At 33.1% G+C, this 27,450-nt stretch overlaps 1 pseudogene; it reads right to left on the minus strand.

Annotated features, from left to right (window-relative positions):
• Positions 1–5,299: 5,299 nt before the first annotated feature.
• Positions 5,300–6,251, minus strand: LOC149563627 (autophagy-related protein 18b pseudogene; annotated as a pseudogene).
• Between the last annotated feature and the right edge of the window lie 21,199 nt (positions 6,252–27,450).

Raw genomic sequence — 27,450 nt, forward strand, 5'->3', positions numbered from 1 at the left:
CCCATTCAGAATTCATCAGGTATTTGAAAATAATTCATTCAAGTTGGCATATGAAGATGGTGAAGTACTACCCCTGACCTATAATGGTTAGGATCTGAAGCTTTATCAAATTATTAATTGAGAACAGGTAACCCCTATATTGTATTATAGTTAGGATTAGCTTCTTTGTGTTTTTTCTTTCCTAATGTTTGTCTCATTCATGTTTTTTTGTGTTGCCACCTTTTATCTTCTTTGTGAAACTAGAGATTTTGAGTTTCTTGCTTGGGAATGCTCAATCCAAGTCCCCAGTCAGAGCCAATTATTGCCCCACTTTTTATCTTGTACCCATTTTGCCAAGTGGAAAATGATCTTGTGTCCTTTTTTGGTCTAGATATGTCCAAGTCTATTTCTTTCCCCTCAAGTGAAAAATTTCTCCATTGGGTGTTTCACCTTTTCTCTTCTTCTGCACTACATAACTGGGTGGGTTTTCCTTGTTGTTATGAGTTTGTGGGTAGTCTAGAACCTAATTCAATGGAGATTCTTGGGTCATATAATTATTTTCACAAATTTATTTCTGAGGATGAACTTGTTCAAGGCTTATCATAGTGTGTACATAAAGAAAATGAAGCTTGCAAAAAATCCAACATTGCCTTCTCGTCGACAGGTTTTTGACCTGTAAAGGCAAATTTTCATAGAGGTCAACAAATGAGGTTTACAAGCTAAAGCAAGAAGGAAATGAGTTTTTTAATGGATAGATCATCCCTATATTATATTATTCTTCTTTGGGAGTCACTCAGGATTCATTATAGTGCTCAGAATCACATCTAGTAGAAAACTCTGAAGTAACTTCTCCATAGTAGGCTTTCAACCCATGAAGTCAATTTTCCAATAAAGGCATTTGTGAGAGATGAAAGAAAGTAAGTAGATTTATTTTTCACTTTCATATCCCTTCTTAGATTTTCTAAAGCTTAGAGGCATGTTGATTTAAAAGGTAAAGTGAAAATAAAGGAAAGGGTGGAAAAACAAAAGTTGCTTTCTCCTTGGTGGGTTTCCAACCCTAGAAGGCAATTTTCTACTTCCATATAAAAATCACTTCTGCAAGCATGTTGGACTCATAAATTGATCAATAGATACTTTAAAATGGTAATGGAAACAAGTTAATCACATTTGGGAAGGCATTTTAAGAAAAATTTGGTTGAGTAAATTTTTCCTTATAGAGTACTCCATTCTTAATTCCTCGGAACTTGGTGAAAAATGGGAAACTAAGTATGTAATTAAAGAAAGTTACCATTGGGCCAATGGAAACAATGAAAAGACATGGAAAAATCCATTAAAAAACCCCACATTTAGTAATCTAATGGATTTATGCTTTAATTCACTTGTGTGGCACAGATCTTGAAGATTAATGGGTGAATTAGGATTTCTATATAGAGATGAACATAACGGATTTTTAAATTACAACTTTCTTTATTGAATTGTTATGTTGTTGAATTGAATAGACTTTTTAAAGCTTTTTGCAAAGTTCTACTCTTTTTGTTGCTTCCAATTTTAAGGTTTCAATTCATCTCTATCTCAGATAAAATGGCAACTAGATTCACTAGTTTTGATGGGCTAAATGGAATTAAGTCAACATTGCAAAATGTTATAGACACCTCGCTCCATTTCTTCAACATGCACTATTTTCAAAGGAGGTTGAGGAGGGAGCCAATTCACCCTATAACAAAGAAACTCCAAGGAAGTGGGCTAGTGGAAGTAGTTGGATTTTGAGTGGCAGTTCAAGCTCCCAGGCTTATTGTCGAATGTATAAATCACTATAATCTAGACACAAAAAAAGAATTTCTACCTGGCCATATAGTTTTAATCTCAATTGATAGGAAAACTATAGTAAATTACCTCTGGGTTCTAGAACGAGAATAATTTTTTGAGTTGACAGTAGAAGGAGCCATGTCTGAGTTCTCTTTGAAGAAAATGGTGTGGCAAAAGGAAATTATGAGGTCCTAGTTCCAAAAGCCATAGGGAGCTAAAAGTAAGGTTCCTAAGACTCTTTTCAACACTGATCTCAAGCCCAAGATCATAAACATTCTAGTTCTTTTACATCGATTGAAAGGTGAGGTAGAAGCACTCAATTTTGTTGAAAAATATTTCTTTTTGATACAAATCATGTGTTTAGATGCACATTATGTTGATTGGGCATATGAGGTAAGTGAGCATCTGTCCAAAGCCCTTAGTACCACAAAGTTTTACAATACCTTCTACATGTCTTCTTTCCTAATTTATATGTTAGCTTCTCTACAATTGTGGCCAAGCCTTCCCAAAATAGACAACTTCCACGATGATGTGAAAAGTTATGAATTTTATCCATGCTTGCAATTATAGAATAGCTATCCAGAATATGTCAGAGTTAATGACTCCTTTATAATGATGATTTATAGGGAACTCCAAGGATTTCTAAAGAGGAGGTTTAGCACAGAAGCAATGTTGACCATCAGTAAATTTGGTAACTAGTGTATTCAATTCTCATCCTTTTCATATTTGTGTCTTGCAACTTTTGATGGATTTCCTCTAAAGTTCCCTAGATACACAAGTTATTTGATTCTTTTGATAGAGATTATAAGACAAATGATCCAGGTGAACATGTTGAGCACCATTTTGAAGAAGGAAGGATATGAATTCCCTATGAAGGTTGGGGCTTATAGTTGTGAGTCTTGGTCTGATGCCAAAAATATTCTCAAGGTGTTCTAGACTAAGTACAAGTTAGAAGAATATGAGGTTGTGAGACCCATGTTCAATCCAAATGGATATGCAAGAGAGGTGCTACAAATTGGGAGTGTAATCAAGAATGTCACCATTGTAGAATATTATTTGGCTAATTGCCAGGATGAGTTGGAGAGCTGAGATCATGCTTTTTCTAGGCTCGTGGTAGAATAAGTAAGGGCATATGGTATTGATCTTAATGTTGAAGGATTGGAGGATGATGACCAAAATATGTATAGAAATACCTATTTGACTAAGTTGAAAAGGATTCCTATCAGTTCTTAGCCATATGTAGATGTGGAAGAGAGTCTTCATATCATGATGGCTAGGATCATAATTAGAATGGGGAAATGGGTTGAGTGGACAACTAGGAAGAGTCAAAGCAAGGGTGTAGCCACTCAAGCTTCTCCAACAGCTACACTGCCTAATTCATCTCAAAATTCTATAGTAGGTGTGACCATAGCATCCACTCAAGGGCTAGCTCAACCTTTAGGAGGAGGTGATCAATGTTTAGACAAGAATTTCCTTATAGCTAAGACTTGATATGATGGTTCCTTATTAGTCATAGAAACCCAAACTAGCACTGAAGAGAAGAAGACAAAAGAACCAAAGGATAGTGCCTCCACTTTGATCCCTTCCTCTCACACTACTCTAGTTCCATCTCCTCACACTACCCTAGTTCCTTCTCCTCATACCACTCCAATCCCATCTCCTCATCATAGCCCTTTTCCATCAATAGGTGATTCACTTCTGAGGCTAAGTGGTTCCCCTATATAGATAGTGGACTTAGGGTATGGAAAGAGTAGCAGCATTGATTCTATTGAGTTAGATGAGGTAGTAAAGAAAACTTCAGAAGTGGAGAAGGGAGAGGCTTCTTCTAGGTTCATTTCTAAAGATTTGAAAAATCCTTTCTCTTCAACTACTGTAACAATGAATTTAATTAAGAGAAAGATGTTCAGTATTGAATTACTTGGGACAAGTTCCAAAGTGATAGGAACAGATTCCTAGTTGGAAGATACTTTGGAAAGGAAGAGAAAGAGAAAAGATGAAAGTGTTTCTACAAAAGATACTGTATCTCTTATAGTTCAATTTGGGACTGCATTGACAAAAGTAAAGAAGCAAAAGACTTTCAATACTTGGGCAAGATCTAGAAATAGGCCACTTGAAAAAGGAAATAGACAAGCCAAACAAAGGAGGGAGAATTGAGGACATGATGCCTGATGATTTCACTCTGCATTCAATCGATCTTGGAGAGGCTAGACATGACACAAAAGTTGGCCTTTGGAGACCAAGTAATGAAGTAATAGAAGGAAAATTAGAAAGTCTTAAGTTAGTGTTGGTAAAAAAATTGTTCTTCTTTTGATTCTCCTTTTAATTTGCCTAATTTGTAATGAAGAACAACTTTACACAATAGTTGAGAAACTGTTTCTGAGAATAACTAGTTTCCCTCTGAATTAAGGTACAACTCCCTATGTGAATAATGTTCAAGGAATTATGTTTCTCTCCTAAACTAACATAGGGTATGCTCTTAACTCGAGAGTAGAAGAGGCAAACTAAATTAAGCCTAAATAGGACTTAATCCAGGCAAGAAAAAGTTTCTAATCTATAAACCAAGCAATAGAACTCACAATTCTTATGAATCCATATACTCAACATTTAATTAACCTACAACAAACGCTAACAAAAAAATAAATGAGATTATTAAAGACTTCTAATGAATCTTTCTTTGAATACGCCAAAGCACTTCTTACCATGGTTAATTCATATCCTCATGACAAAAGAATAAAGCATCTTTTCTCTCCTTCTGTAATTCAAAAAAAGAAATACACATAGAAGCAATGACTAATAAAATGGAATAGAAAACCATTGACATAAAATCCTCTTTATTGGCTTTACAATATTAAGTCTGATACATCAACAATTTTTTCCCCCTCCTACTCCAGCTCTCTGACTGTATCTAGAAAAGGCCGAACCCTACAATCTCTATTTACAATAGTTTATATAGGGATTAAAATATATGATCTTCATGAGAATGTGAAGTGTTTCAAATTCCAAAATTTGAAAAGTTTGAAGCCATGGACTTACGAAGATACAATAAGAAGAACCAAAATGACTTTGTCTCTTCATCTGACCTTGCTCGAGAAGAAGAATTGAATAGACATCTATCTAATCCATTTGATTAAGTTTATAATTATCAAACTACTCGCCATAAAATTGAAGATGTATTATAAACACTTGAAGTCTCATAGTTATAATAGAACTAGCATTGCCAAAGCTTCTTTCCTGTATCATTCAACTATCTCAATGATCATGAAAAATATGTACAGCAACATTGGAATTATAAGTTTTTTTATCTGGAAGATTTTCCTTGTCACTGTTGACCTCTTGCTAGTTGATTACACTCTCTCTCTAAATTCCATGGGTGTTTATTGTCATCATCTAATATGACATTGTAATTGGTGAAATAGCTAATATAAGTAATACTGAGTATCCAAACCCTTAGTATGTTTGTTGTCAAACCCATCACCTTTACCATGCTAACTTATTCAACATTGAAAATTATTGCTCAACTCTTGACTCCTACAGGGAGTACACTGTGAAGCACAACATGATGATAAGAAGGTAATAATGCATCATTGAGAGAAGTTGGTATTACAGTTGCAAGCAACCCAGAAGATATTTTGTTCCTCTCTTTAGTTATCAGCCCAAGGGTAAAAATATGTACAGAACCAGAGGAGCTGGTTGCTGCAAGTAGACGAGGAAGGTGTGAAGGTGGTCCAAATGAAAGAGAATAGATAATAGCTAGATATGTACCCCTTTGGAAAGTGAATCTCTCTGAAGGTTGTGACATTGGATAAACCCTTAAAATAGTTCCTTGCTCTAAAGTTGTCACTAAATATGATCCATCTGAAGACAAATCTGTGGCTGCCAATGGTGACTTTTGAGCATTTATCTTTTGGGTTAGGGACAGTATCAATTGAATCCAAAATGATTGGGTTGTTTAAATCATAAATGTATGTACCCTCCTCTAACACCACAACAAGTCTTTTCCTATTTAGTCAAATAGCAAGAATAGCTATGAAAAAATTTAGCTTTTTGAGAAAAGTTCTTGTCTTGGTATTGGACAAATAGAGCCTACTAGGAGATAATGCAGGCTGATCACCAGCTCCAACTATGGCAAGCAAGCTTGTACCGTGGAGGATCTCCACAATGTTTATAGCCCCATCATCTTTTCAATAACACAAGTTGTTGCCTTCACAATTAAAAATCTTATAACCATCCCTTGTTTACTTAGGATGTGTTTTTACAAAGACTTTCGAACAATCTTGTTGGATGAAACTTTGTTGAGTTTCCAACCGATATAACAAAGCTCCATGTCATTAAGGTATTTTTCACTCCTCGACACCTGTTACTAACATGTTGATTTGTTATTAAAGAGTGGGCACGTCGTTTGGTTACCGTAACCAAATCTAGAACCTGCTTGTCTCCCAAATCTTATCGGCCCGATCTTTCCTCATATAACATTACACATCTTATAATTGAGGAAGGGTAAAGTATAACGAATCAATATAATGTTCATAAAAAATTTGTTTGTTTCTTTTCAAATTTCTATTCACTAACACCTGCCCTTATATACTTCTGAATAACCTTTGGGTGGAGATGGTGTACATGAGGCATTTGGTCAAACAATTGGTGCAGGATTCCTTCAAGTGCCAAGTCATTGACTCTAGATGCCACTGATGCAGATTGGAGAGTGAATTGATCTGTTAAGACTTAACCATGCATTATTTAGAACTTGATCCTTGATGCTTCAAATACATGGTATGTTTCACCTATTGACATATGACTGAGTCTAAGAAGTGTGATGTGCTCAGTCTGCTGCTTTTTTTGTTCTGATTGGCCATCTTCTTAGAGATCCGAGTGTTTACTTGTTATGTGGGAGCCTCCATATTCAAGCACGTGTTTGCCAATAGTCTTTCAAATTGCATGACTGTTCCACTTCAAATTTGGGTTCTATACCATTAGTTTCTTTGGCTCATTTGATATCTTAATTCCTCAGCATGAGACATGATAACAAAGATGCATATCTGACTCTACATTCTTCAAAATATTTCATGAGGCATAGAATAACTCAATCCTTTTACACATGACCATTTTGTTTGGAAGTTGAGGTAGGTGAGTCAACATTGGAGATTTGAGAGTTGACTAATTTTGCATAGTCTACCTTTGATTAGATCCCATTCATATTAATAGATTGGTTTTTTCATTTGTATTTATGTAATTAGAATCATATAAATACCAAGTTCTAATAGCCTATGTGCTCGATGTTGAATTGGAATGTCTTCGAAACTCTGTGCAAGCAGGTGGGTTCCTCTTTTGAGATATTTTACACAATCTTCCATGAGCTTGACTTGTGTGTGTACGATGGAATTGTTGTAGTAATAAAGGCTTCATTTTGCCAAACCATGCAACTTCACTGTATACCCGTATATCATTTCAAGGAGGTGATGACCATTAGCACCATTTGGAATTTCAATGCTAGGCTTATTAATGGGGCATAAAGCTACTTCTATTTCATGATGAAGTCTCATCTTAAAGCATGAAATTGCAAATGAATATCAAGATTGTGGCAATTTTGTTCCCTGTTTGTCTTTCTAGGGATAAACCCGATTCTCCAATTGACTCTAATTTTTCTTTATATTCCATGATTGGAACTTTTTCACTAGTGACCCACCACTATTATTGTGATATTCCCCCAAATGCATTGCATAGCCTTATAATGTTAATATCTATGCATATTGTTGAACTTGTGACTTTGAATGAACTTTGGAATTTAAATGTGGAATAAGACCATTAGGAATCTCACAACATGAAATCCATAAGCTTGTGTCTAAAAACTCAATCAATGCTCTTGAAATGGGCTTCAAAGCAACATTCACATGTCATAGCTTTGTTAATGTTCAACCCACATTGAAGCGTAAAGCATATAATCCATATGTGACAAGTATATATGCCCACTTCCATCTATGGCATCCAATGAGCTTGAATTTAGAGTGCTCAAACTTTTTATCCCCAGTGATAATATTTTCAAAATTTTGAGCGAGACTAATGTGATTTCTGATATAAGCTTGTAGATTTGAAATTCCATTTAGACACAAGACCATCCACAACTTCAAAAACATGATATCCTTTCCAGGTTGGGATCTATAACCTACCCAATATGAACAGACCTTTAGAACAACCCAACTGGCTTAGAGAAAGAAAGGCAATGACAGGGAAACCCGACAAGGATAGCCTATCTAAGGAAGACTTAGACCTAGACATGAAACTAACTTGAGGACTATATGACTCCAATATTGCCAAAAAAAATGGGTGACTTAAAGTCAGGCAATAGTTATCAAAGATTAAGATGAAAGCTGAGATAGAAGAGTTGACCAAATTTATTAGGCAACTAGTCACTCTGCTAGTAACTATCTTTGTTATGTATGTGGCCGAGACTCCTACTATAGTTGACGTGCAAGCTCTCATTTCCCAACTCCAAGAAGATAGGCATTATGGCTAGATTGGTAAAGAATGTATTGAGAAACTCAAATTGGAAGGAGTCACAATCATGGAGCAGATTGGTAATGTTATCTTAAGATTGGAAATAGAAAAAGATAACATTATATCAAATAGAAATACTCTAGTCGGAGAATGGGTGAAATGCAAAGATTGTATCTCCCTCTTGAAAATGATCATCCAAATAAAGCCAAAGAAGTAGTGGAAGCTAAAATCTTACCAAAGGGAGATGAGCCTCTGTTCAAGTGGCTTCAAAGCATGCAATTTAAAACTGAGATGATCCAGTCTATAGAAAAAGGGCTCAAAGAAATAGAGGAAAAGGTGAAGAAGACACATGATAGAGGATTTGAAATCATGAGAGGATTACATATAGAATCTCAAACTAGTGGCCAAGGAAAATAACTCATTGGAATCAATGTCATGAAAGAGAACTTTTCCACATTCCTAGATAGTTTGTCAGATATAAACTTCCATAGTCATGGCGGGATCATTGAATTATAGGCACTTAGTGGGTGTATACTCATGGTCAAAGAGGAACTACCAAATCAGTCCAATGTTATGAAGGAATTGGCTAGAGAATATTCTAAATGTTTGCTAAGGTATACCAATATTGACGTAAATAGACATGAAGAGCTAATTCCAATAATAGTTGCTGCTAAGGCATATAGGGAAAAAATAGAAAAGGGGAAGAAGTCTAAATGATTCATATTATGTCCCCTTTTTGTTTTCTTTTGTAGTTTTGTAATATGACAAAATAGAACCTTGCCATTTGTGAATTTTAGAAGATGAACCGATTAAGCTTCCATTGTAATGGTCATCTCAAAACTCTATATGTATGAAATTGAAAGATTAATGAAGGGTCAGCAAATTTTTGGTGTGAAGTACTTTTTTTTGTAGAGATAATTGAATGGTATTTTATGTCAATCATTTTCTGTTCCATTTGTTGTGATATTTAGTTTACGGTTTCTCTTTTGTTTCAATCAAAACAAGGGAAAAATAGAGTTTTAACTCGCCTATTTTGAGGCAACAAATGAATGTAATAGGTGTTTTTATTGTTCATTTAAAGAGAAACCCCTTTAGCATTTTCAATTTATTATTCATAATTCAGATTCAAATTCTCTTAGTTCAGTATTAGCTATTATTTAGATAGGTTTTATGAATTCATAAGACATGTGAATGCATAAAACTATTTGGTATTCAAAAACTTTGATTTGCTTGATTTAGATTCTATTTAGGTCTAGCTTCATTATACCTCTTTTGTTCTCAGGTTAAGAACATAGCCCCAAATTAATTTAGAAAAAACATAATTCAATTCAAATCTATTTTAGGGTGTTGTACCTATCAATTCAGAGAGAAGCCAACCTATTGACAAGTGGCTTTTCAACTATTTATTATCAGATATTTTTCCAAGTTGGGCATTTAAGAGTAATAATTTGAAAGAACAAATCTATTTACCAACAATACTGAGTGGTAGTATTAAATATTTAACATGAAATAAACATGCAACAAAATAAGCATTCACACATTTTGACAGAAGTATTTATGTGAAAGCCCTTTAAGGGAAAAACCACCTTGCAACTCACAACATAGATATCTTGACTCTTTTGAAGTGAGCTCTTTTAGGAGACAACCTTTTTAAATCTTACATACACATTTTAATGTGACCTTGTTAGAGGATTTACACTAAAGATCATCTAGACCTTGTCACTCCTTCACATCTCTAAAGAGTGGCTTGAGCTAAAGGACTTACAAAACTTACTATTCAATGTTATCATATAGGATTTCAAAAGATTTTTTGGGTTGGTCCACTCAGCTAAGATTTATTTTTGCTACAATGATAAGAAAGTATTAGTGAGATTATCTTAGGTTCTAGCACTACCTTTCATATTCAAATCTCCATTTTGCTCAATTTTCTTCATCTAATCCCTTTCTAACTATTCATATACTTCACACTTTAACTTAGTACTTCCTCTTCCTAATCCTTACAATAATGTTCTACTTGGTTCACCTTGATCAACAACATTATCATCATCAACAAAAAACATATTTTTCATCCCTTTCAATAGAAAATGTTTGCAATTCTAGAATCTTCTAAATTCTTCTGCTAAATCACAATCATATATCTCCATCAAGTTCAAATTCATTGAATCTAGATGCTCCCAAAATATACTTCTACCTTAAAATTTGTGCTATATTTCAAATTGATAAATCCTATCCATTAGATCTTCTTTGAATATCTCTAGTGGTTAATCTCATTACTAACTTCATCCTTATCCTTGAAACTTGTCAAATATTTCTTAATTTTCATATAATGTTAGCCTCGTATTTAATCTTTTCTAAACCTATTCTTCATGTTTTTGCTTGGTAAACATTACATCTGTCCCTGTTACTACTAGACTTGGTTAAAACTAAAATCCCTTGGTTAACACTTTTCACTTATTTAATAGGTGCTCAATTGAAACTATAGTAGCTCAATTAATATGATTTTCCTTTGTTCATTGAACAAACTATCTTGTATTTACATATTTCTTTTGACCATGTAAAGAAATCAAACAACTATTATACTATTAGATTCTAACTCATTCAAGTTCCTATTGAATACTCTATACTTATCAACACTTACATCATCATACATTCCTCAAATCCTCTTCATCAATCAAATAATATGGAACTCTAATAAATTAGCATAATGTATAATCAATTAAGGCTTGACATCAAAGACAACATAAAAATTGATATGATTCTTACACATACATTAATCAAAATTATCAGTTGGGGCTAACATTGTATGAAAAGCTAAGTAGGAAATATAAATCTTGTTTTCCTCCAAATTTTGAGTTGTAAAATATTATATGTAACAACCTAACTCTCCATATGTTTGTAACCATTCTTAATAATATATATTTACAATCAAGTCTTGAAGAGCTATTATAAGGATCTAAGTGTGAATTCTAACATTTAATCATTTTAAGGTATTTTCAAGGCTATCTTATCTATGAATAAATATTATTTCCCTCATTAAAGGAAAAAAACAAAGGAGTTTACAGTCAAGTAATAAGATGAAAAACATCTTTACATCCAATCATTCAAGTATTCATCACTTCAATACATTCATCTCTTGCTATCAAACATTGTGGAAAATTATAAAAATTAATATAAAAGATAGGTCTTTCATGATTTCCTTTTAGGCTTCTATGAGGATTCAAAGCTATTGAATCATTTTTTTAACCATACTCAAAGAAGCACTTGCATTGTCAAGGTATAATACATTTCATAATATGATCTAGCGTCTTCTATATCTTACCAACATTTCTTTATTTCATTTCATTTCAAAGTTTATTTTAATATAGGTTTTGATAAAGACAAACTCCTCATTACCCAATAATTTTATTAATTTGCATGTGCAAGAAAATGCAATTAGTGTACCTATTTAGATCTAGGAAGTTTAGGTCTTGGTAATTAGTCTATAATAAAATTAGGAATATGTTAATCAACTTTATTCAAATCCTCTATATCTTCTTCAAATTTATTTTTTAGGTTTATTTATCCTCTAGTATTTGTTTTTAGTCTCTCAACTGAGTTGTCTACTTTCTACCACTCTATGTATCTCAAAACTTATCATTTACTCCTTTCTATCATTCTATTTTTATTGTTCAATTTTAGTTGTCTAAAAAACCCTGTATTAGACAAAAATATTATTTCATTTTCTTAGCGCTAAAATGCACCTGAGCTTAATAGGTCATCTTCTACTAAATGTGCCATAAGAAGTGGGATAAATGCACCTTGATCCTATTTTCTTATTATACAACATTATTAAAATCTATTACTATCACCATCATATTTTGGATTCATATTGTTACAATAGTTATGTGTTTTATCAACTAATTCTCACAAATAAATAGTCTTTGATTTTATATTACAAAATATTATATCAAATATTATCATATTTAATTTATTTGTACAAACACTTTAGTAGTTTCTATTCATGAGAAATGCTCCCTTTTTTATTGGTAAAAGGCATATTACCCTATATCTTTAAATAAAAGAATGTTTACATAAGTTTTTTGTCATTGTTCAAAGTGTAGGCACTAGGGGTAAAGAATGGGGAAGAAAAACCCTAATATAGCTTGGGATTTTTTTAATGTCCTTTTTATGTAGTGATACATCCACCTTTGATTTTTCTAAAAAGAATTTGAAAGGGCATAGGTCCTATCTTACATTAATTCCTTCATATTTTTTTAAAGGATTGGGAAGGCATTCCTTCTATGATAATTAATGTCATATTTTACAATACATTTGATGTCTATTTTTTTCCTTTCAAATTATTTTCTAATGTTTCTTATAAAAAGAATATTTTATTTCTCTTTGGCATCATTTTTGTCTTTTGGTGGTAGCTGCAAAAAAAACAAGCTTTGGTCAAGATTTAAGTTAAAAGACACCATAATTATTAGTCTATTAGAAAATGAAATAAGAATTATTTAACTCAATTATCCCATTCAAAACATCTTGTCCATTTATTTTGATCAAAATTCTCTTATCGTTATCATTGTTTGAATTTAGTATTTTGATTTTAGTATTTCCTAGTCCCTTAATTAGTGTGCCATAGATTGGATTTTTGATTTGGATAAGGTCTGTAGATCCTTTCATAACCATTATGAATCTAATTCCCATTTTTTTAAAGAAAATTAAAAGGTGGGGGGGCACACAATTAGTTTAATAGGAGTACAATTATTTAGTCATTATTAAAACATTAATAAAAAAAAGTGAATAACATGCTCGATCAAAGAAAGGATAGAAAGATAAAACTAAACTATGAAGTACAGACACCAAAAACCCAACCCATCACTACCTAGAGAATCAGAAAATGCATAGAGTAAAAAAGAGGATAGGAAACCACCACAAGGACAAAAGCCTAAGCTAGGGAAGGGATCAAGGGTATGAATGAATCCTTAGGAAGGAGCAAACAAAAAAACATATAGTTTAACCTAAAACAAAGAAACAAGAGGAAAGAACAAAGTATTGAAAATAGATTGATACAAGTATGATAAATGTGTTTTAGTCTTTGCCTTGTCATTGATGTGAAACCTTCAATTTTCTAGTAAGACAACTGCTTATATGATTTAAGTACTATCACTTGTTTGATTGACAAAGAGGATTTGATCAAAATTATGTAACAATAGCACCTAGAGGAAAGATTGAGTTATGATATGGAAAAGGAGTACAAGAATCAACCAAGATAGTGATATCATAATGCATTGATAATCTACTTATGGTTGCAAAGATTGGTTATAGAGTAAGGTTAGAAGAACAAGCTAAGAAAAAATTTTCTACCAAGCTTGACCGAGTAGACAATAGATGCTAAGTAGAGTAAGTGCAAGCTGAGCAAAAAATCAGTTGGAGCCAAGCAAAAGTCTATTTTAGTGTAAGTTGAGTGAAGTAGTTGATGCTGAGTAACAGTAAACTTTAGCTCGTGCTAAGAGATTTTTTCAATGGATATTGAGCAATGCAGTATGTATTGAGCATCAAAATGTATTTAATGTCAAGTGTCAGCATTATTAGAAAGATCATGAATTCAATGGATCTAAATTGTCAAAGTTGATTTCTTAGATTATGTTAGCTATGTGGAAGATAAGATTGATGAGCTAGTGGCACAAAATTTGAGATAAACTATTTTGAGGAAAATTCAAAGAGGGTTGAAGGAAAATATTCTAGAAGGAAATAGAATAAACCAATGGATAGATTCATTGAATCCAAACTAATCTTTCCTAACGCTAAATTAGATAATTGAGAATGAAAATCAAAATATCTTAATTCTTTATTTATAGAGATGGTTGGTCAAAAGAAAAGATGATCATATATGAGAACCTAAGGAACACGAGGAGTCAAGGGTATTTATTCATTTAGTGACCTAAGAGAAGAGTCTACATTGGCAAGCAAAGCAAGAATGCTTAAGGGTATCGATGCTTGAAGGGTGAACAAACTATCAGAGATGAAGTGTGTGAAAGACAAGTAGAATGTAAGATTGAAATAAAGATTTGGAATATACAAATGGAGTTGTAAGTTTTTATTAGATCAAGTCTTACTATTACTCTCAAATAATTATATCAATCTAGGGAAAATCCTTTAAATTAAGGTTGACCTAACAACCATTTGTAAATCCTTTAACTAGGTGACATTCCAAGTGAATGGTCTAAAGTCCTCTAACAAGGTTCACTCTTAATAGAGTGATTGAAATCTTTTAATAGGGTCACATTTAATAGTGTGCATTGTAACCTTTAATAGGGTTGGCCTTTCATAGGGCATTACTTCCGATGAGTGAGAAAGAGTAGCATGTTACTGGTGGTTTTTCCCAAATTGGGTTTCCATGTAATCATTGTTTCAAGTGTCTTACTGAATCTATTATGATTCATGTTTACATTTCTACAACTTTATTTGATAGTAACCTACAAGTTTTAAGTGATTACATAATCTTACGGATGCATGCATGATGATAAATGCTTTATGGGTTCATTAACTATGAAAATTTTAATAGTACATTTGGACATTGGATAACTGACTCACCCCCCCTGCCCCCTCAATTATTCTAAAGAATTCAAAAACAAAGAAACAAAAGGGGAGGAAGGAAAAACATAAGGAATAAGAGAGACAAAGATAGAACAAAGGGGGAAATGGAAACGAGCGTAGAGAAGACAAGCTACAAACTGAGCAAAGAGAGAAGAAAAAAATTGTATACTATAATATATATGCATTAGAGGGAGAGATCGTTTATTAGTCCCCTTCATTTGCCCATATTTCCTATGAATAATTAATCTTTGGTGTGGTGCTCAATTACTAAATATCTTTCTTATCTTGAGCTCTTCCTTCATTTAGGGTTCATATTTGTGTATTTTCTCTTGTCATCTTGATCAATGACTTACTAATTTCCCAATTCAAGAATTACTTTGAAGACAATATTTTAAATTGTGACATAAGATCATATTGAAATACTGGTATAAGTGAAAGGTTAAAATCACAATATTTGTCCAAGATATCAAAGATGTTTGAATAAATCCTTGATTATATTTATATTATCATATCAAAAGTTTACAAACTAGATGTTTGGTCTATCTTGACTAGGAAAAACAATATTGGACCCTATATTCATGAACACTAATGACATGTTTAAATATATTGAAAAGCTAGGTAACTACCCCTATATACATACACATGTAAGACAAAACATAGATAAACCCTGAATCTGGCCTCTAGTAGGAATGGCCACTACTATCCTTGGACTTGATTAACTTTCCATAATGTTTACATAAATTTACATTTGTTTGATATTTCTATTTTTTATTCTAATAATAACAACTAGTAAGAATAGAAAGAAAACAAGGATACAACTTAGGAGCTTCTAAAAGTCAGGCATTAAAGATCACCAAAATGTATCTTTCTCAAGCTAGTTTTAGTAGAGGTCTTCCTCCTGATGATACTATGCCATTCCTCTCTAGTCAAGGTAAATGTGGGTGTTTGTATCCACTAATAGATACATAAAATTATGGGTGATCTGCTCCATTCTCTTATGAAGTTCCCCTTATTCTTAAAAATCATGACCAAAAATACTTGGACCAGATTTTCTAGAATGTCATACTCACTCCTATTTGGGATACATAAGTCCACATTTATATTCTCCAACATAGAGTCTAGTTCCCTAATTATTGGTTCCTTAAAAACTACCCTAAAAAATTCCTTAATGTCTACCTTATCCCTATCCACATGCATAATGAAGGAAATAATCATTTTCACAATGTCTAAGTTATTGTTTTGTCTATCCATTAGCTCAGAGAATTATTTCCCCACAATGATCCCAATAGCCCTATGATCCAAACTATTCTTGGTTTTGACTATCTTGCTAATTCTAAGCTCTATTATCTCACCCCAAAAATTGATTTCTCTATTGATTGACCTCACTCTGATGGGGGTATCCATACTGAACACTAAAATAGCTCATAGATGCTATTCAAAATGAAATCTACAAGCCATGACCAATACCACTAGTATATTTAGTTAAGGATGATAAATGATGTGCAAATTCTATTTTGTAGTGGCCCATAAATAATGTAACATAAATCATTTAAGGTTAATGCAATACTCTAAATCTAGTATTGATGATAATGTAAATCTTTCTCATATTTGGTATTGAGTTATCATTGCATGGAATTGGTACTTCTCCTTGTGCAAAAGAAATGAGTTGGAAACCTCATAGAGTTTCAATCTTAAATATGGTACTAGTTTCCAATTGGGAGCAATCTACTCCCATGCGTGAGGTAAATTTCTAAAATTGATAACCTCTTTATATGCTTTATCTATGATAAATCTTCTCTATCCATATAATTATAATTAATGTAGTGAGTGGGAAAAGTGGTGACAATATACATTGTCCTACTTGAAAGTATGCTAGTTTAACTCAAATCATAGTTTAGGGGATTTTTAATTACATGTGTTTAGATTAAAGGACTATCCTTTCCTTGGGTAATTATATTGTCAATTCCATAGAGATTTGTTGTCTTTTAATAACCAATTCATATAGGAATTATGATTAACTTATTATCTACTAATTAATTTATTTTGTTTATTTATTAGTGTACTTACTTATAGTATTATTGGTTTAAAGTATTAAATCTATTTTAAATTATTATTATTGTAATTTTTTACTAATAAAATAGCTAAAGAGTTTCCATATTTTTATAGAGGTAGACTTGTTCATCTACTCTTATTTTTTCTAATGAATCTACTTCCATATTTCCTTCCTAATAAATGTCTTAAATCTTGATCACTTTGAATTTGCCTACTAGAATTCGTGCATATTCTAATTGAGGGTTTAGTGTCTAGTTTGTTGTGTCTCTCTTTCAAAATACATTTAAAATGATTTGAGAGTCCCCTTCTATGATAATTTTCTTGATCTTATTTCCCAACTTAGTTGGAGGCCTTATACTAGAGCTTCTAATTCTACCAAGTTGTTTCAATTTTTTCCTAGAGGTTTGGCCTATTTGATTATCCAAGAGTTTAGGAAGGACATAAAACATCCTAACCAATATATCCCAACATTTCCCTTAGAGGTTGGTGTTGGAACTATAGAAGGAGTAACTTGTGGGGGGGGTGTGGGGGGGCGGTGTGGGTGTTGGGGGGTGTATCAATTACAAAAAAAAAAAATCCCAGATCCCTTAGATGCCAACAATAAAATTTAGACTCAAAAAATTGATTGCTACTGATGCTTGATAAATAAATAGAAATTGTTGTAACTCGGCAAATGTAGAGTGAATCACTTTTAGTAAAACTTATAACATTATCAGTAATTAACTTGCAAGCATACGAGAAATAACATGAAAAAATGAGACACTAGAATTTAATAGGGAAACCCAATTTGGGAAAAACCACCAAAGTAACTAGTTACAATTTTTCACTCTTCTAAAGTGAGCCCTATTAGGAGGTAACCCTGTTAAAGGTTACAAAACACACTAGCAGGTGTGAACCTGTTAGAGGATTTAATCACCCTACAAGGAGTGGCCTTGCAATAGGTATTAAAATAATTCAATTTAATTCCCATCTTGTTAAAGGATTTACAATTGGCTATTAAACCAACTCTATTAAGAGATTTTAGATCACTGCTACAATGGTTAGAGAGTAACAAGGAAATGACTTGATTTTGATGCAACTAAATTGCAGAATCTAGATCCCTTTTCTACTTAAACTTGATCCTTCTTGATTGAATATTACTTTTTTGCTCCACAAGGATACCTGCTTATCCTTCAAGCTCACTCCCTCTCTTTTCTTTTCAATTCAATCAACACACTTGCACACACACTAGAAATATCAACTTGACCTTTTATTTATACCCTCTAGATTATCAAGTCAGCCCAAATTCAAATTACAATAACTAATATTCATCACCATAGTTGGCAAGAATCAATACATAAAGTAATTAAGCTTCTTATGCCAAAATAAGAAAAATCCTTCATAAGCTGACCCTATTTGATGGAATACTAACTTTGGAATGATTTCTTGTGTTAACCAATAGAAGCTTTATTAACACTACAAACTTGTTGACATCCGTTAGCAACCAAGTGAACTTACTGAATACTAACTTTGTTCAACTTTCCCTTCGTTAATTAAGTGAGCTTGGTTAACACTCTTTTCTACCTAAATTCCTTCAATGCTTGAGTGAGCTTAGTAGACACTATCATCTATTTATAGTAAACCTATGAACACTTGATAGACAAGGAAAACTATCTTCATTGACCAAGTGAGCTCAGTAAGTACTATCTATCAATTAATATGACATTTGTGTAACATCAAAGACAACACACAATTAATCAATTGTATCCAACAATCTCCATCTTTGGCATTGAAGGCAATACAACATGTCATAGGATAATGAAATTTGAGAATAAGACTCCCTTTGATAGAAAGTTTCTCCCTCTTTGATTTTACACAAGAACTTCTTCTTTATGTTGTATTCTCCCTTTGTGAAGGAACTACATAACTTCTTTCCAAACTTCTCCCTCTACAAAATTTTAGAAAGATGAAGATATGACAGTAAAATTCTCCCTCTTTGACAACACATACCAAATTTGTATCAATGTACCTTGAGTATTAATTCATATGCAATATTCTCTTGATTATGCTGCATCAACTGATTGATCTTTAACTTGGTTCTTGTTGATGCATCACTAAACTTTTTAAAGTGAGCTTCAAATAGGGGAATGACCCCTAGCTTACTTCTTAGATACAAGAATGCATCCTTAGGTAATGGCTTGGTGAATATGTTTGCAATTTTTTTTTTCTATGGACGTATTCCAATCTAATTTCTTTGTCCTGCACTAGTTCTTTGACAATGTGATATTTTATAGCAATGTGCTTTGTTTTGAAATCCATCATTGGGTTCTTTGATATGTTAATTGCATTAGTGTTATCACAATACATGACTACTAGCTCTTTGATTTCAACCTTCATTGCTTCCAAAAATTGTTTGAACCAAATAATGTTAGAATAATTTACTATTATTGCCACATACTTTTCTTCTACTATGGATTGGGATGTGTCATTTTGCTTCTTTCTTGTCCAAGATACAAACCCTTCACCAAGAAATAAAGCTACTCCAATAGTGCTTCTTTTGTCGTCAAGATTTCCTACCCAATCAACATCAATAAATACCTTTAGGTCTAGATTTCATCTTAGTTTGTACCAAAAACCATAGTCTTTAGTGCCTTTTAGATATCTCAAGATTCTTTTGATTGCCATCATGTGATTTTATCTAGGTTTAGCTAAGAATCTTGCCACTATCCCAACTACTAAGGTAGTATCAGACCTTTTGTGAACTACATACTGTAATCTTCCAATAATTGATCTATATAAGGTCTAATCTACTTCTTTGGAGTCATCATCTTTGGTAAGCTTGAGTCCACTATACATGGGGTACCAATTGGTTTTGAATCTTCCATTCTAAACTTCTTGAATATCTCTTTTACATACTTGGATTGAGTGATATAGATACCATTTTTGTTCTACTATATCTGCAATCCAACAAAGAATTTTATTTCACCAAACATGGACATCTCAAACTCTTTCTTCATTTGTTCTGAAAATGCTTTGCATAGGTCATAATTTCTGGTAAATAGAGTATCATCCACAAATATCTCTACCAACACAATTTTGTTATTTGGTCCTTCCTTGATGTATAGACTACTATTATCATTTGTTCTTTGAAAATTAATCTATATCAAGTAGTTATGTAGTCTTTCATACCAAGCTCTAGGAGCTTGTTTGAGACCATATAGTGCTTTGTGTAATTTACAGACCTTGACCCTTTTGTTTGGATCAAAAAAACCTTCTAGCCATTCAGTGTAGACTTTTTCATCAAGAATTCCATTTAGGAATGTAGATTTAACATCCATTTGATATAGTTTGAATCCTCTATGAGCTTCATATACACGTAGGGTCCTAACACCTTCTAATCTTGCAACAAGGGAAAAAATATCACCATAATCAATTCCTTCTTCTTGAGAATAGCCTTTACACACTAATATAGCTTTGTTTCTTGATACTTGTCCATATTCATTCAGCTTATTTTTGAATGCCCATTTTGTTCCAATCACATTTTTATCTTTAGGCCTAGGAATAAGAGTCCAAGTTTTTTTCTTTTCTATCTATTCTATTTCTCCATTCGTTACCTCAATCCAACTTTCATTTTCTAGAGCATCCTTAATACTTCTAGGTTCAAAATCAACAAGTAAACATGTACCTTTTAATTTACTTCTTATCATAGTACCTTCTAATTTATCTCCATTAATATGATCAGGTGTATGATACCTTCTAACATACTTGGCCAATACAAGTTCTTTTCCTTTTGAATGAATTGCACTATCTTCATTTTGAATTTCAACTTTAGGATTGGGTCATTTAGACTTGGTATGAATTGACTTGGTAGCTTCAGAATGTGACTCAGGTCCTTGTGACTTAGTTTGTACTTCTTACAACTTAGTAACCATGGAAGACTTGGGAGGCCAATACTCCTTATTGTTAGATATGAATAGCAATGTATCAGGTTTAAAGTAAACAAATCTTTTGTAATCTTCTGGTTCCTTTTTGCTTTCTTCTTTAGTCTTTTCTGCAAACTCATCAATTCTTACATGTGCACTTTCTATGATTTTATGAGTAAAAAAATTCAAACACTTATATGCCTTACTTCTATAGGAATATCCTAATGATATACCTTCATCACCTTTCGCATCAAATTGGCCTTTTCTAGACTCTTTCAAGATATAAAATTTATTGCCAAATACTTTTAGGTAACTTACATTGGGTTTATAGCCATACCATAATTCATTGGGAGTTTTATCTAAGTCCTTCTTCAGCTATACTCAGTGCAAATTATGAATTGTAGTACTGCTGTCTTCCTTCTAGTATTTTATAGAAACATTCTTTTCAATCATTAGAGTCCTTGCACAATCCATGATGGATCTGTTTCTTCTTTTAGCTATTCCATTCTGTGCAAGAGTGCTAGGAGCTGAATTCATTTGAGATGAATTCACCACCTCTATCTAATCTTAAGAATTTTAATCTTTTTCCTATTTCTTTTTTTACTCTTGCCAGATACCATTTGAATTTGTCAAATTCTTTTAACTTTTCTCTAAGATACATAACAATCATTATTCTAGAGTAGTCATCAACAAAAAGAATAAAGATTTTTTCTCCACTATAACTTTATGCTCCAATAGGTCTACATAAGTCATTATGCACAATGCCCAAGATATCTTTTGACTGATAGTTTTTTCCTTTAGAACTAGCTTTTCCCATTTTACTAATTTGACAATTCTTGCATAACCCAACATTAGGTTTCTTCAAATTAGGAAGACCTCTTACTCTTCTGAGTTTGCTAACCTTGACCATATTATCAAAGTTTATATGACATAGACTTTTGTGCCATAACCAAATTTCATCTACTTGAGTAATGAAACATGATCAATCACTAAGATCAAGATAAAACAGGTTACCTCTTTTTTGTTTGCTCAAAGATATGGTATTCTTGTTTGTTTGAATGAGAGAAGATATGAATGGGCCACTGTCAATCAATTTGATCCAATACCAAAAGCTCTAGAGATAGGCCATGGCACCTATTGTATATTTGAGGAAGAGGCCCTTTTTCCCAATCTGATGAAAATAAAAGAAAATACAAGTGGGTTGTGGATCTCATTCTTTTATGGCTCAACGGCTGGTGTCATGCTAATTTCCCTGAATTGTAAAAATAGTATTTCTCTTATAGGCTCTAATTCAACTGCTCTAATAATATAGTAAAGTATGAAGCTCTAATTTAGGGACTTCAACTAGCCCAAATGAGAGGAATCAAATCCTTGAATGTATATGGGGATAGTGAGAAAGTTGTTTTACAAGTTAAAAACTAGAATTTTATAAAGAACAATCTTCTCAAATAATACAAGCATAGGGTTTTGGATTTTCTTGAGGACTTCCAAGCATTCAACATCTAGACTATCCCTAGGAGAGAAAATAAACATGTTGACAAGCTTGCAACAATTGGTGATTCTTATGATATACCAAAGCATGTTGTTCATGAAAAGGAGCAACATATCCAAAGTTTTTTAAGGCTTGTTGGTCCTCATAATTGCACAAATTGGCAAGTTTTTGACTCCGATGTGCAGATTATCAATTTCTTACAAAATGAAGTAGATTTCTTTGCTAAAAAATAGTCTAAGCTCCAAAGTCAATATGGTGAGTAGATTTTTAACCTGAACTCCAATAGATTACCTAAAGGTCTAGTCAACTTGGAGGGCATTTTGAACTCTAATAATCAAGAAAAGGGTAGGGGTTCAAATCTAACTACAAGCAAGGATGGTCATATGCCTATCATTTTTGCTAATGGAAGAATTCTCAACTTGGGAAAGGTATGCACTAATATTGAGTTATTCATTAAATTATGTCAAGAATTCAATGATGTTATTCCTTGGACATATGAAGACATAAAGGGTTTTAACCCAAAATTATCTCAGCACATTGTAGATTTAGATGATAATTACAAGCTTATTAACTAGAAGCAGAGACTAGTTAACCCTAAGATTGAACCACTAGTGAGAAAGGAATTGTCAAGGCTCATACAGGCCAATGTTATTTTCCCTATCAAGCACTCCTCATGGGTGGCTAACCTTGTTCATATTAGGAAGAAGAGTGGAGAGATTAGATTATATGTAGACTTTAGAGACCTTAATAGGGATTCTCTTAAGAATCACCACCCCTCCCCCCATGGAAAAAATCCTATCCTATGTTAGTGGTTCTAAAAGGTTTTCTTTCTTAGATGGTTTTTTAGGCTATAATTAAGTGTTAGCATAGAAATTAGAAAGACATAAGACAACATTCACCTCCAAGTGGGGCAAAAATTCTTATTTTAAGATGCCTTTTGGACTAACCAATATAGGTGCCACATTTCAAAAGGTAATGGAGATGGATTTCAAGGGTGTGTTGGAAAACTTTTTGCTAGAGTGTACATCTTGATGATATAACTATCTTTTCAAGGCATGTAGTGGATCATTTTGATCATCTGAGATAGGTATTTGAAAGATGTAGAGAGTATGGTGTGTCCTTGAACCCTAAGAAGTGTGTATTTTCTACTAACCAAGGAAAGCTCTTAGAGCATATAGTGTCAAGAAATGGGTTAACAATAGATCCAGAGAGGGTAGAAGCAATTCTTTCTTTCCCAAATCCCAACCATAAGAATGGATTGCAAAGTTTCCTTGGTAGGATCAACTTTGTAAGAAGGTTCATCCCTGATCTTGCTTCTTTAGTAAATCCTCTCATATCTATGTTAAAGAAGAACTTGGTGTGCACTTGGACCAAAGAGGTAAAGGCTAGTTTTAAAGAAATCAAGTAGTCAATTGGATCAAACCTTACTCTTTTCAACGCCAATTTTGACAGAGATTTCATCCTCTAATCCCTTGGAGGAAAGTCAAGCATTTCAACTATTCTTGCACAGTTAAATGATGAAAATTTGGAACAGCCCATTACTTTCTTCAATGAAGGGCCTAATGATTATGAGGAATGTTATAGTTATATAGAGAAATAGATTCTTTTTGTTGTTAGGGCTCTCAAAAAATTTAGACATCTCTTGCCTCACAAAAAAATCTAGATTTTAGTTCCACATGCAAGTGTAAAGGATTTCCTCTTGAACAAGGATATCAATGAGAAGATAGTTGGATGGATTACCAGAGTCACAGAATATGACATTGACATTAAGATCAACAAGTTGGTAAGAGGTAAAGGACTGTATGAGAAGATGGATTCATCTTGTAAGACAGTCGAAGAGGATTTTCTCTTGATCCAAAAGCAACAACCAATGAAGAATGAAGATTATATTGATTGGTTGTAGGAAATGACTACCTTCTTGATAGAAGGAAGATGCCCCCAAGGCCCAAATAGAGCGAAGAGGAGATGGTTCAAATTGTAGGCTATTCCCTATGTCTTGGTGGATGGATTATTATTTAGAAAGGATTTTGATTGAGTCCTACTAAGATGCATATAGATAGATCTACTTAGGTTGCTAAAGGAATTTCATGATAGCCTTGCTGGTGGTCTTTTCTCAGCTAGAGTCACTATAATGAAGATAATGAGGGCTAGCTATTATTGTTCCACCCTATTTAATGACTACCATAAGTGGGTAAGGAACTGTAAGAAATGTGATTTCTTCTCAAGAAAGAAAACATTGGCTACCCTTCCCCTCCATTCCATTCAAGTTGACCAACCTTTTTCCCAATGGGGTTTGAATTTCAATGGTCCAATAAATCTAGTCTCTAGTGCTGGTCATAAATGGAACTTGGTAGCCATAGAATATTACACAAGATGGACTAAGGTATAGGCTTTGAAGGATGCAAGAAAGGCCTCAGTAGTTGAACTCCTTGATGGAATTATGACAAGATTTGGTGTTCCCTCAACTATCATATTTGATAATGTTAAATCTTTTGTTTAAGCTCACATATGTTCTTGGACTCTAGGGTATGGGATATGTTTGATAACTTCCTCAAATTATTTTCCTTGAGGCAATGGCTTGGCCAAATCCTCTAAGAAGAAACTCATTAGGATCATGAGGAGGAAAGTTGAAGACAATCAAAATAGAGGAGGAAAGTTCAAGATAACCCTTTAGGCTAATAGAATATCACCCAAAAGAGTAATTTGGAATTCACCTTTTTATGCTAGTGTATGGGAGGGTGGCAAGACTTCCTATTGCACTTGAGTTCCACTCTCTTGAATTAGCTCTATAGTTGAAACTAATTAAAGATGATGTCATGACAGTCAGGATGGAAAAATTGATGGAGTTAGAAGAAAAGAGACCACAAGCTATGTAGATACTTAAGAATAATTAAGAATAGGTCAAAAAGAGCTTTGACAAGAAGGCTAGAGCTAGGATTTTCATTGAAGGAGACCTTGTCCTCAAGTGAGATGCATATATATCCAAACCAGGTAGACACTCCAAATTTGATGGTATATGTAGTGGACCTTATGTTATCACCTAGTTGCAAGTTGGCCAATGCCTTCCAATTATCTAGGCCTAATGAAGATGTCCTACCAATTCCAACCAATAGAATTTACATCAAGCCTAGCTCTTGAGAGGTTTATGGTTTTCTATACATATTAGGTTAGTTCTAGTTTTCAAAAAAGTGATAAGCAATGACTATCTATCTATAAGACAACCAATTTTTGAAGTTTTGTAGTTGCAAAAAAGGAAGAGGCTGAGTTATGGTTTCACTAAGAACATGTTTCATTTGATGACTCCATATCCCAATGGATGCTTAAAATCACTGGTCATATGCTTAACAAGCTAGCATTCCCTTTGAGTTACCAAAATTTTTGGCCTTTTTGCCTTCCTGCAAAAAATTTGAGTTTTTCTCATCAAACATGGCCAATGGTCATAATACTCAAATATTCAAATGTTTTAATGTTATAAGGATAGATTAAGAAAACTTTGACTTATTCCTATGTCCATAAGTTTCAAGTCTTTCATGTTATATCCCTTCAATGACTCTCAGTCATGACTATGCAATAACCTTTTATTGCTCAGTGACACACAGTTAAGGCTCATTCATCTTTTTAGTTGCAATTGAGTGATTGCAAGTTGTAGTTAACTTCATTGTAGGGTCATGCTAAGGTAGGGGTTGACCATGATTAGGGCACCAACATAGTGATTTATCTCTATTGCTTATTTGTAAGGTTAAATTAGTTAACCATGGTTTAAGTTGAGATGAAGTGATTTAGCTTGGTCATATGATTGTAGGTGAAATTTACATAAAGATCCTAGTGGGCCCACATATTCTCTACCATCTAATCTTCTAGAATCTATGACTATTATTATATCACTATAGAAAAATGTATGGTCAAAATTCATAGTGCCATAATGATAGGATAGCATACATCCTGGTGGGCCATTTCCTATTATGGTTTGGAGGGATGTTAGAGGAGATGATAGGTGTTCCTATTTAATTGGTCATTATACAACTAAACCAAGTTTTTGAAGTTTTTAACCAACACCATTTATTGGATCTAAGATTAACAATCAATGTTATGTCATTATCAAAAGTTTCACAATGAATAGTCATAGAAACATAATGAAAACATGCCACGTGTGATAATGGGCCTAGGTGGTGAATAACATTAGTTGTTAAGTTCAATTTCGCAAGGTTTCTCACATTTGATGTTAGCCAAGAAAATTGCAATGATGAAACAAAGGCTTAGAAACATGCAATTGTTGCATTGCAATAGTTAGTGGAAAATGTTAAGGACAAGCTACAAAGCAGTGATAGATAGTTAGCCATAATTTCACAAGGAATAATAGCTAATGAAGAAAGAATGTGGTGATGTTGTGACAAAGGTAAGGACATAGGTCAACATAAGTTTGAATGTTGGTTAGGTGGTGGAATGATAAAATATTCTTGGTTCACATGGTGAATCCTGAGGATTTCTCTAGTTGACCAATTACATTGCTGACTTGATGTGCTAATAGCAAGAAAGAAACAACTCTTAAATGAAAATATGATCTTCTTGATCATCCACAACCACTCTTCGATGTTCCCCATGTCCAATAAGTGTAAAAGGACATTCCCTTCATTCCTTGGTTTTCCATCTACTTAGTTGAAGCATTAATGATCACCATTTATGTCTTCTCAAGGTTCTATTTGATGAATGATATGATTTTCCTACATCTAGATGTATACCATGATCAGATCCTTCCGTAGTTTTGTAGTTATTGTTCTCTATAATCTTAAATGCAATTGTTGTGCTTTTCCTTAAGGTAGAAGCAATCTGAATTATGCTTGAACTATAAAAGAAAATTTTATAACTCTTCTTAGAGTTGATATTTTCTTTAATTTTGTAGCAGTGTATATCTATGCTTTGCTACTATAATTTTGTTTGACTTTGAGTTAATGTACTCCTCTGTTGTATCTCTTTCTTCCAATAAAAACCTATGCAATACCTTCTTGGCTTTGTGTTAATGTATTGTCTTTATATCTTAGTTGTATGATTTTATCTACTTGTCTTTTTTGAATGATGTAAAGTGAAGTCTATTCCTTATAGAATTCTTTTGGTTTCCGATCTACATATGGTTGTTAGACTAAGCAAGGA

This window comes from Cupressus sempervirens, chromosome 4 (assembly GCF_028749045.1).
Source record: "Cupressus sempervirens isolate cs-2001-9-10 chromosome 4, ASM2874904v1, whole genome shotgun sequence".
In the NCBI taxonomy this organism is placed as follows: domain Eukaryota; kingdom Viridiplantae; phylum Streptophyta; class Pinopsida; order Cupressales; family Cupressaceae; genus Cupressus; species Cupressus sempervirens.